Here is a 13,151-nt window from a genome sequence, read left to right as displayed (position 1 = left end):
CTGTTTATAGCCAGTATATATGCGGGACATTGATCTATATGTTTCATTATTTTGTTTTATTTAATTATTTTATTAAATAGTTTTAATGTTTTGAGAATCTTTGGATTTATCTGGAGGAAATGGTTAGGCGAGGTGTTCAGCACCACTCATCGAAAATTCGGCCGCGTTACCTTCAGTTACACCCTGGTCATACGTGAGTGAGTGAGTGAGTGAGTGAGTGGGCGGGTGGGTGAGTGAGTGAGTGGGTGGGTGGGTGAGTGAGTGGGTGGGTGAGTGAGTGAGTGGGTGGGTGGGTGGGTGGGTGGGTGGGTGGGTGAGTGAGTGAGTGAGTGAGTGGGTGGATGGGTGGGTGGGTGTGTGGGTGAGTGAGTGAGTGAGTGAGTGATTGAGTGAGTGAGTGAGTGAGTGAGTGAGTGAGTGAGTGAGTGAGTGAGTGAGTGAGTCGGTGAGTGTGTCGGTGAGTGAGTGAGTGAGTCAGTGAGTGGGCGAATATGGTTTTACGCCTTTTATAGAAATATTCCAGCAATATCATGGCGGCGAACACCAGAAATGGGCTTCACACATTGCACCCCTTTGGCGATGTCATATACAGGAGTTGTCCTTCTTGGTGATCACTCATCCAGTATGCAATCAATATTCGGTGGCCATTGTGGCCAAAGGATACTCAATACACTGGTGACTTCAACATACGTTTTACCTTAGATTCCCCTGGCGGAATATAATAATGCTCTATTTTTAAACTCATATCCTACACCGAAAGAAGATCGGAAAAGCACACAAAGCGGGAAACAATATGTTGCCATGTATGAAAGCACTGCTGCAAGCATTATAAAGAACAATGGCTTCAGAAGGTTTTGATGTCAATACCGAGTTATGCTATGAAGCCGTGGGGAATGCTCTGATATCAGTGTAGGCTGGACGAGATGGAGGCTTGTAACGTGTTCCTGTCTGGAGATCGAGAGTATCTGTTGGTTGGTTGGTTGGTTTGTTGTTTAACGCCGCACTAAGCAATATTCCAGCTATATGACGGCGGTCTGTAACTAGACAATCCAGTGATTGACATCATGAGCATCAATCCACAAATTTGGGATCGATGACATGCATCAACCAAGTCAGCGAGCCTGACCACCCGATCCCGTTAGTCGCCTTTTACGACAAACATAGTCGCCTTTTACGGCAAGCATGGGTTGCTGAAGACCTATTCTACCCCGGACCTTCACGGACCGAGAGTATCTGTATCCATCGTGTTTTAAACATGTAGCTATTGTACGTTTATACACACAATTGTTCAAAATATGTAATTTTTCAAATTGCAAGAATGCTTAAGACCTTGTTGGTCGCTGTTCATACAGTCCACCAATTGTGTCCTGTCCCCAGATTTCATTATTACATTGGTCGCCCTCATTTAAGGGCCTGTCACACACTACCTATGTACCTCGCCGGGACTTAACCGAGCAAAATATTAACGGCGAGAAAATCGGCGAAGCTCCGGCGAGAAAGCACTTGAAAATCAAAATTGACTGTTGGGATACCGATGTCGTACCGGCGTTCCCGTTGTGATACCGTTGTTCTACAGTTGTCCTAACGATGTAAGAGTCCATGTGCTACCGAATACCTCTTTTCTGTCACCTTAGTGTTACCGATGCGCCGCCGATGTTAAACCGATGTGCCACCGTTGATCGGAGTTATAGCGGAGTGATACCGTTGTGCTACCGATGTTATACCGATGTGCCACTCCTTGTGACTGACATACGTCAAACCACAGGTATGTAGATCGGTAATTACTTGATATTTCAATAGCAGCAATCTTTGAAACATTCTATCTTGTTTTAGCAGACAAAAGTTATTTTCTAGCATTTCTGACACTTCATGTTTTTAGAGTAATGTTGGCTTCACCGCAAGCAATTACATGCTCAATAAAGACACACAAGATAGTTCAACTGATCATGGGCCTGGTTTTGTCTCGTTTTATTGCTTTGTGTGGAGCTTGGTTCTAGACTGTAAAGGGGAACATTTGTTTTGCAGTCTTGTCAGACAGCACAATGAGAAATAAGGCTATATGGTTGCTGTTGTGAGGAAAAAAGGCTATATTGTTGCCGTTGTGAGGGAAATAAGGCTATATGGTTGCTGTTGTGAGGAAAAAAGGCTATATTGTTGCCGTTGTGAGGGAAATAAGGCTATATGGTTGCTGTTGTGAGGAAAAAAGGCTATATTGTTGCCGTTGTGATGGAAATAAGGCTATATGGTTGCTGTTGTGATGGAAATAAGGCTATTTGGTTGCCGTTGTAAGGGAAATAAGGCTATATGGTTGCTGTTGTGAGGGAATTTAGGCTATATGGTTGCTGTTGTGAGGAAAAAAGGCTATATTGTTGCCGTTGTGAGGGAAATAAGGCTATATGGTTGCTGTTGTGAGGAAAAAAGGCTATATTGTTGCCGTTGTGAGGGAAATAAGGCTATATGGTTGCTGTTGTGATGGAAATAAGGCTATTTGGTTGCCGTTGTAAGGGAAATAAGGCTATATGGTTGCTGTTGTGAGGGAATTTAGGCTATATGGTTGCCGTTGTGAGGGAAGTAGGGCTACAGGTTGCCGTTGTGAGGGAAATAAGTCTATATGGTTGCTGTTGTGAGGGAAGTAAGGCTATTTGGTTACTGTTGTGAGGGAAGTAGGGCTATATGGTTGCCGTTGTGAGGGAAATAAGTCTATATGGTTGCCGTTGTGAGGGAAATAAGGCTATTTGGTTGCCGTTGTAAGGGAAATAAGGCTATATGGTTGCTGTTGTGAGGGAATTTTGGCTATATGGTTGCCGTTGTGAGGGAAATGGGGCTATATGGTTGCCGTTGTGAGGGAAATAAGACTATATGGTTGCCGTTGGAAGGGAAATAGTTTATATGGTTGCCGTTGGAAGGGAAATAAGTCTATGTGGTTGCCGTTCTGTGGTCTAGGTGATAGTGCTTCTGTCTGGAGGGCGGAAGGTCGGCGATTCGATCCCGGCCGCGTCATACAAAACGACCTTTAAAATGATACTTATTGTTATTCTACCTGGCGATCGGCCTAAAGGGAAGAACACAAGGACTGGTCGGCTCGCAGTCAGTATACTGTGTTTGAGTTTGAGTTGAGGATCCATGTTAAACTGCGGCATGGTATGTCAGTGGGCTAGCACTATAAGATCAGGATTAGCGCGGACAAGTACAAACTCACACACACACACACACGCACGCACGCACGCACGCACGCACGCAATAGTGCAGTACACCTGACGTTTCACCTCACCTCATCTTTAAATTTGAACTCACTCTGAGGGATTCTATATTCCCGTTGTCCATGTAAGGCGAGTTAATGAAAGTCCATACGAAGAACAGGTGTGATGTCATACCGGGGCATTGTTAGGTTCATGCAGATATCCTTGCTGACGTTACATTTAGGGACGTCACAGTTGATGATAACGTCACACCCAATAGTGCGACATGTCGATACTGTAAGCTTTCCCGCGCGGTTTCTGTTTATTCTCACTATATTTAGTATTCATCCGTTGGAAATATCCCTGTTTGATAAACACACAGCTATGTTTCAAAGCACGTAATAACAAAGTTTGGCCAGTAGCTGGTCATTTGAATAGGGGCGTCGTTTCCACTCTGACACTGACTGTGGACAACGTCTACTCGGCTCCCAAACCGACAATGTACTACCGACAGTACAACCCTTCACAGGAATCACCATTGATGTTCCGTAATTGGTATTGTTTGATAATTACAATCATATAGCAGATAAATCATCTGCCGACTCCATGAGGCGATCGTCTATCGGGCTCCGTTCTCCGACACTGAACCGACCACCCGTGGACATCCCGGTTAGAATAGGTCTTTAGCAACCCAACGGCTATGCTTGACGTAAGAGGTGCTTGACAACGGTATAATGATCTATACCGAAACGTCGCCTTTACAGTATTAAAGGAGTTGTTACCTATGCTGGGTTGTCTGGTCCAGACTCGACTGTTCCCAGACTGACGACATATAGCTGGAACATCGCTGAGTGCGGCATTAAACAACAAACACGTTTTTAGTATCTTCATCTTATCTATATTCAACATCGACTGCAGAGAGAGCTGCGCACTTTATTGCCAAGTTGCACTTCGATAGAACAGTCTGTGGTCGAATCTGTGTATTTCTACATAATTCATCCGTATACCGCGACGTTTCGTTCTATCGTTACCGTTATTACAACTTGTGTTGAAAAATATGCAGTTTGAAACGCAGCCATAATAAATCGGGGTATCTAACGGGACTCGTTTTACATATTAATTGTGAATAATTCGTGCGTATCATACAGGTTTTACGGAACTCGAGTCAGTTCCTTTCATAAATTTCACCTGCCCTCATTTCGTTAAATCATGTAACCAAATCAGACATCACGACATTGGCGCTCAGTAATCAATCGTTAAACCCTACCACAAGACCGCCTCCGTGGTCTAGTGGTAGAGCGTCCGCCCGGAGAGCGGAAGGTCCGGGGTTCGATCCTCGGCCGCGTCATACCAAGACGGTAAAAGATGGTACTTGTTGTTACCCTGTCTGGGCTCGGCATTAAGGGGCTAAAACAAGGACTGGTCAGTTCGGAGTCAGTATACTGTGTCTAAGTGTGGTATTCATGTTAAACTGCGGCATGGTATCTCAGTGAGCTAGCACTATAAATCGGCATCAGTCCGGACTAGGACAAGCAGCGACATAAACACACGTACATGCACGTCGCGATATAAGTGCAATAATCTTGGACGCGACGTTAAACCCCATTCCACCACACCTCACCCTACCACAAAATTGCTGACTGCATTTGAAAAACGCACATGTAGTTACATGTTAAATGCCAAAATAAAACACATTGCTTACCTCTTCATGTGACGACAGAGACGTCCTGCAACAACATCGGCTTGCAACTTCATATAACGTCGTTGTCACCCGTTCAACGGATAACGCTAGTTGCAACTCGTCCCGCCTTTCGCAGCACGTGTAGTTCCACTCCAGCCATTGATCTGCAGCAACCCACTTCAACCAAACACGCAGTGCTGTATCAGCAAGCTGGTAGAAATTCCGTTCTGTGTAAACTGTTTCCTGGTTGTGCGAGTTACATGCCTGTCTGACACGGTGCCGCTATGTAGCTAGGCACTCCTCGTTAACACATGACTGCGACGTGATGCTGCACGATTTCCGTGTAGGTTCAGCATGAACGTCTTAAGCTGTCTACAACAAGTGAGCAATGGTATCTGATGTGGAGACATAGAACTTTAAATGAGCCGCGTTCACAAAGAGTGGGCTGCAGTCGGATACTGCAGTCGGATGTTACAGAGTTAGTAATGCTGAAACGTGCTGTATAGATAAACCATGTCGTTGTTGTTGGTGGTGGTTTGTTGTTTTACGCCGCACTCAGCAATATTCCAGCTATATGACGGCGGTCTGTAAATAATCGAATCTGGACCAGACAATCCAGTGATTGATATCATGAGTATCGATCCACGCAATTGGGATCGATGACATGCATCAACCAAGTCAGCGAGCCTGACCACCCGATCCCGTTAGTCGCCTTTTACGGCAAGCATGGGTTGCTGAAGACCTATTCTACCCCGGAATCTTCACGGGTCAGATAAACCATGTACGCGGTTTAACCCCTCCAAAAGGTTAAGTGAAGTGCCAACATATTAAATAAACCGATATTGAGTTTCATGTGTTTCAGTGTTTGTTGTGACAAAACGATGTGTTTCCGTATCCATCATCCATTACATTACGTGTTTACATTGTGTATGTCGTTCTTTCATACAGCGTATGGATGAATCAAATATTTATTACTTATAGCCCTTCAATAATACTATGGGGGGTTGAGTGAGTGTGTGATTTGGGTTTAACGCCGCTTTTAACATTATTCCAGTTATATCACGGCGTGTCAGCTTAATGTGGGAGGAAAGCCCAAAGTGATGCAGGTCTCAGATGTTAAACCACTTCGGTGAAACCCACGAGCATGGGTATGGTGCTGACAAACCTAGAAACATAATCGGGACGAACCGGGATTCGAACCCACAATCATAGGTTTCTGGCGTGCCCAAGGGACGCAACTCTGCACAGCGAATTGCGGCGCCTTAGACGACTAGGCCACCCGTGCCCCCTCTATGGGGAATTGAAAAAATCCGAGCCTAACTACGAAGAAAGTATAGTACACCCTGAACAATTTGCATGTATTAAAGTCCGGGTTCGATCCCCGGCCGCGTCATACCTAAAGACGTTAAAAGACGGTACTTGTTGTTACCCTGTCTGGCGCTCGGCATTAAGGGGTTAAAAGAAGGACGGGTCGACTGTGTCTGAGTGGGGTATTCATGTTAAACTGCAGCATGGTATCTCAGTGAGCGAGCACTATAAATCGGCACCAGTCTGGACTAGTACACGCAGCCACACACAGACACACACACTCATACACACATGTGCATGCACGTCGCTATGTATAAGTGCAATAATCTTGGACGCGACGTTAATTTCACTTCACGCCATGTTTACAGGCTCAGTTTGAACCCAACACACCGTAAGGCAGCATATTTTTCCAGGCATCAAATTGGCTGAGTATAACTCCAACAGCCTCCCACGAAGACATACGTGGTGATGCTCTTTCCTTTGCCAGGGGCGGTCGGGTAGCCTTGTGGTTAAACCCAGGTTCGATTCCCGACGTGAGTACAATGTATGAAGCACTTGATTGTGGGTTCGAATCCCGGTTCGCCCCGATTAAAAGTGGTGTTGAACCCAACTCACTCGCTCAAGATGTTTTATACACATTTCTCAGTTTACAACAGCGACATCCTTTCTGCGATTCAGATCTTGCTATCCTACAAGCCATTAATAATTTTCAATTTTTTATTATTTTTTTTTTTTTTTTTTTTTTTTTTTTTTTATTTATTTTTTTTTTTTTTTTGGGGGGGGGGGTGTTCATGTTCATGTTCAACATTCTTTGTTTCTTCATACAGGACGCCGAGTCTAGAACATACTGTACCAAATGTGTAACACCCAATCCTCTCAGGAGCTTCAATTGTAGAAATCAAAGAACTTTCATGAATATACAACTAGAAATGTGATAAAACGACTTTCCTTCGATGTACTTCTGATAGGGACAACGTCCCCACGGTCAGAGCTGCATACGGCATCATTGCTGGAAGGAAACATGCAACTGTAGGTGGAATAATCTGAATCTAACCAACATGTAACATGTCTACAAACTGGAAAACATCAACAGATGGAATGAACTTATCAGCAACACTAGATCCAGTGTGTCCTCGAAACGTGCACTCGATGCTCTATCACTGTCAACTTTCCATAGAGTATAAAGCATAGATTCATCCAAATGCGCCAAAATCTATTGATAGCATTATCGTGAGACATGCGCCGTTCATGTATAAATCATCATGTTCACAGTCATCACATTCCTCATAAATGGGGTGGGGAGTGGGGTGGGGGGGTGGGGTGGGGTGGGGTGGGGTGGGGTGGGGTGGGGTGGGGTTGGGTAGCCTTGTGGTTAAAGCGTCCGCTCGTCACGCCGAAGACCCGTGTTCGATTCCTGACATGGGTACAATGTGTGAAGCCCATTTTTGGTATCCCCCGCCGTAATACTGCTTGTATATTGCTAAAAGCGGCGTAGAACCATATTCACCCACTCACTCCTCATAAATGGGATTATTTCCGTTGCCCGTCGGGACATTAATATCACCTCAGAGTATAGCATATCTGAAAAAGGGATCAGATCAATGTTCCAGAATAAAAGCTTCCACTTTATCAATATGGCCACCTGAATCAGTTTTCCCATTGTATAATGTAGAACACAACATGAAATGACATTAAACACAGATTTAGGAAATTTCAGAAACATATCAAGTTTTCCATATCGGTATAATGCCCTGATTCACAACATCTTGTGTAACTCAGACACACACACACACCACGACTCTATCTACCTGAAAGTGATAGTTTAACTGCTGGGGCAAAGTACAGATCTGAGTTAAAGATACTCTCTGCCAGTCACATAATTATGTGTGAAATATGCCATACTCGTCAAAACAATATTATGATCAGTCGTCAGATGAAAAATAACTGTCAAAGATTGAAAGGTTTCGGCTCCAAAATCTAACGCCCAAACACACGTAGACGTTTCACGTCCTCAGTGATGTGGGTGGGGGTCATTCTTGATTTTGACACATCAGCGAAAGGACGTCAAAGGTCTGAGCCATTAGTATTGCTGATTGTCATTATCTTCAGTAAAACGAAAGCTCTCTATTTTTGCTTCCATGCTGAATGTGTGACGAGATTGCGAATTCATCACCTACCACTTGATGGAAGCCTAAGGATATTGGCATGCTTCAAGGTGGTAGAACTAAGCAAGAGCGGCCAACATGATTTCTCAACAGGTTTCTCTGCAACATGTCAATGATCTGCCCCGCACGGGACGCCCTTGGTCTACAACACAAGTCCAGGGACTATAAATCAGAAACCAGGATTCAGTAAATCGGCCCAAAATAGCCAATCAAATCGCTGCCCCCGGAGTTCAAGATACTGAACTACCGTTAGCAAATCGAAACATTCTGTCCAGACAGAAATGGTATTTAGAGCGCAGAAACTGGTGGAATCTACTGAATAATAAGTGTTCTGGTAGTCATCACACGAACAGTAATGCCTCCTACAGGATCACAAGTCTTAGGGTTCTGGTAGAGTCATCACGCAAAGTCTCAATGCCTTCTACACGATCACAGGTGTTCTGGTAGAGTCATCACGCAAAGACTCAATGCCTCCTACACGATCACAGGTGTTCTGGTAGAGTCATCACGCAAAGACTCAATGCCTCCTACACGATCACAGGTGTTCTGGTAGAGTCATCACGCAAAGACTCAATGCCTCCTACACGATCACAGGTGTTCTGGTAGAGTCATCACGCAAAGTATCAATGCCTTCTACACGATCACAGGTGTTCTGGTAGAGTCATCACGCAAAGATTCAATGCCTCCTACACGATCACAGGTGTTTTGGTTGAGTCATCACGCAAAGTCTCAATGCCTCCTGTACGATCACAGGTGTTTTGGTAGAGTCATCACGCAAAGTCTCAATGCTTCCTGTACGACCACAGGTGTTTTGGTAGAGTCATCACGCAAAGACTCAATGCCTCCTACACGATCACAGGTGTTCTGGTAGAGTCATCACGCAAAGACTCAATGCCTCCTACACGATCACAGGTGTTCTGGTAGAGTCATCACACAAAGTCTCATTGGAGGCACTTAATACCACTGACTGACTGACTGACTGACTGACTGACTGACTGACTGACTGACTGACTGACTGACTGACTCACTCACTCACTCACTCACTCACTCACTCACTCACTCACTCACACACTGACTCACTGACTCACTGATTCGCTAAGAGGATCAACAATGACCAATACTTGCGGTTGTGTTGACCTGCTACCTCATTGCATGTTGATTTGAATCATGCTACAATATGACGTAACACGCTCGTTAAAACGTTTAACACCTATCACATACCAGACATATAAACTCTACCGTAGTAAAGAGTCGGAATTTTGTAGCTCAATGATTCGATTCATCCTTTTTCATTTACTTACCAACACCAATATATCGCACATATGACAAATAGAATATAACTGCTCTTGACCGCCTGATTGACGTTTCATTAAACGTCGCTTCTAACATAACTAAAGCCTTTTACAGTGGTCAGCTAAAACATGAGAGGAAAGATGCTGGATCGAAAATTCGAACCAACGAACCGCGTATGTCAGCAAACCGAGAGAGCTCTGCACTGACCACTGGGTCACCAGCGCGAACCATGGAGACATGTGGCCGGATTGAACCTGAGAACCAACAGCGTGTTGAGATCATGAATATTTTGTTCATCGGAAGGAAGAGAACTTATGGATGTCAACTTCTTTATTATGAGAAACACAATGTTTAAGAGCATATACTTACTCCATCATCAGGTGAAGAAATGCAATGAGGCAGAGAACCTGTGTGTACCTGTAAGAACAACAAAAATAATAAGATAAACAAGGCGGAAACTTATCACTTCTAAATGCCTTTCAAAAACTTGATTGTTCATCCTGGAGTAGGCATCCCGGACTCCTGTAAAGTTCGGCAGGGGTAGAAGTTGTGATTAGTGCTTTGTTATGATATTAACCCAGTCATAAAATACCACTTAGCAGGCACATTAGGAGGTGTGTGTACAACGTGAATCAAATTTGTAAGCTCGGTCCATTAGTCCTCTTTGAATATCTCTTCTCCGAGCGGAGTGGGTGAGTAAATCGCCAAGCTTGCTGTGTGAGGAGAGATTGAAAATGATGCAGGTATTACACACACACACACACAATAACACACACACACACACACACACACAATAACACACACACAATAACACACACAATAACACACACACACACACACACAATAACACACACACAAAAAACACAAAAAAAACACACAAAAACACACACACACACACACGCACACACACACACACACACAAAGAAAACGAATTATTGGGTATAACACCATCCCTAGGTATCTCATCGACAGGCATCGAGCATATCATATACCCTTGACCAGCTACTTACCAAACTGATCTGGATTAAGATGCCTTTCGGACGGTTGGTGTTAATCTCGGCACACTTCTTTGATCGGGGGACGGTCGGGTAGCCTTGTGGTTAAAGCGTTCGCTCGTCATGCCGAAAACCCGGGTTCGATTCCCAACATGGGTACAATGTGTGAAGCCGACTTCTAGAGTCTCCCGCCGTGATATTGCTGGAATATTTCTAAAAGCGGCTTAAAACCATAATCACTCACTCACTCTTTGATCGGACACAACAATCAGTGAGCGAGAAGGCTACGAAGCATCTGCCAGGTCCTGGCCAGGTCCACACATGCCCTGAACATGGGCATAATTAGTAGCTGGTCTGGCACCAGTGGCTTCTAAACACTTTCTCTCGCGGCCAACAGGTAAGTGGACGTTAACTGATTACATCCAAGCTGGTTTACGGCCGCTGTTAAGTGCTGGTAATCTAATTTGATGGAAGTCGCTAATCTACGCCCATCACTGCACTAATACAGGCGGGTAGTCTAGCAGTCAAAGCATCGGTATGTCTACCAAGCACCGGGTTCGATTCCCCAAAAGAGTACAATTTGTTTTGCACAATATATCACACTGTGTCACAAGTGCAACCTTACCGCACGGCGATGAACACAGTAATAATTATGTCATCACACACCTAGACATTATACAAATCAGTAATACTTATGTCATCACACACCTAGACATTATACAAATCAGTAATACTTATGTGATCACACGCCTAGACATTATACAAATCAGTTATACTTATGTCATCACACACCTAGACATTATACAAATCAGTAATACTTATGTCATCACACACCTAGACATTATACAAATCAGTAATACTTATGTCATCACACACCTAGACATTATACAAACCAGTAATAATTATGTCATCACACACCTAGACATTATACAAATCAGTAATACTTATGCCATCACACCTAGACATTATTCAAAACACACACGTTATAATACTATACACAATGTTTCCACTGTCAATGTTACAAACCTACTTAAAATAACAATACTTATAATCCATTAAAATCCCGGTTTGTAAAACATGATAGCAACGACATGAATAGAACGCACCCATTCACACATCCGACAGCCAATACTTTCTGTGTAATTCCAACGTAATCAACAGCTCATATACATTCCACATTAATCCTATAAATGCATACGAAGGTGGAACAGGTTTCACAAAACATGCTCAACTGCAAACCCTTCACACCAATAATGGCGTGTGTACCAGTTTCCTGCTAAGGTCTCAGAGAATTACAATGTTATTGTCTGGATGTAAATGTGATGCAGTAACAAATTTACAAGGTATGGTATGTTCGAAGTGAACTTAAGGAAAGATGAAAGAAGAGTTGAAGTATGTTCCCTTGACTTTTAACGCTCGAACATAGTGTTTGTCTGATGCACGTACGTCAATCCTACTTCTACAACTATGTATGGTTAATAAAGGATTTGCTTTCGGGTAACAATACGACTCCGCCACCCCATGCTTTGCATAGAGATCAGGTATTACTTCGTTTGACAATGCCTTGTAATTAAACCGTGCGCTCGTCACGCTGGAGGCCTGAGATCGATTCCCCACACACCGGCGTGGTAAAGCCGCAATATTGACTGTGACACAAATAGTGAGTGAGTGGGTTTGGTTTTACGCCGCTTTTAGCAATATTCCAGCAATATCACGGCGGGGGACACCAGAAATGGGCTTCACACATTGTACCCATGTCGGGATTCGAACCAGGGTCTTCGGTGTGACGAGTGAACGCGTTAACCACTAGGCAACCCGACCGCCACTGTGACGCAAATAGCATTCACCCAATTGCTCGGACGTGAGCGTCCCTCAAGTTTTCTTAGTTGAACTCGTTCGTCAGCGAGCATGTTGTACGTGTATGCCAGTCATGCGAGGGCACTAATTGGACCGAGTGGTCAGACTCGATGACTTGTTGGATTGCGTGCCATCATTTCCGGTAATATCATGCTCATAACATCAATCACTGGTTTGTCTGTTTAAGACTCGGATATTTATAGGCCGCCGTCAGCAAGGATATAGTTAAGTGCGGCGTCAAACAACAAACAGCTATGGCTGTGCAGAATTGCGTTGCTTGCCTTGATCACTGAACATGATTTTTGAAAATAATTACTTCCAGTACTCAAACTAAAACGTTTCCTCATGTTTTACACACAAGGAGATTGATTCCTGGATATGCTGGATGGCCTGATAGATGCATTAATTACGTCTAAACATGTACTCCATTCATGTGCATAATGCATAATACTTAATACCCAACACACAATACATAATCCATCAGCAGCTGCTGAACCCAAGCTGTGAGAGCAAACACTCTGGACGTTCCACTGCTCATTGCACTCACACCAGATCGTTACAAACTATTTACGCACTGCCCAAAACGGTCTAACATTACTGCAGCTCTAAAACAAGTACCTTTGAACGATTGCATATCAGCATCTACGCAAATATGAAAACATTAATCTCCACT

General features: G+C 44.0%; 1 protein-coding gene across 1 annotated transcript in view; it reads right to left on the bottom strand.

Annotated features, from left to right (window-relative positions):
* Nucleotides 1-5,104, bottom strand: part of LOC139457939 (uncharacterized) — a 48,973-nt gene extending 43,869 nt beyond the window's left edge. The window contains exon 1 of the mRNA XM_071239283.1: nt 4,882-5,104. The gene's annotated coding sequence lies outside the window, so the exon portion shown is untranslated. The remainder of the gene's footprint in view (nt 1-4,881) is intronic.
* Nucleotides 5,105-13,151: the final 8,047 nt, after the last annotated feature.

The sequence above is a fragment of the Haliotis cracherodii genome, unplaced genomic scaffold (assembly GCF_022045235.1).
Source record: "Haliotis cracherodii isolate W230 unplaced genomic scaffold, xgHalCrac1.p SCAF_12, whole genome shotgun sequence".
NCBI classification, from domain to species: Eukaryota; Metazoa; Mollusca; class Gastropoda; order Lepetellida; family Haliotidae; genus Haliotis; species Haliotis cracherodii.
Note: the sequence above shows the minus strand (reverse complement) of the source record. Positions and strands in the feature narration are given on the sequence as shown.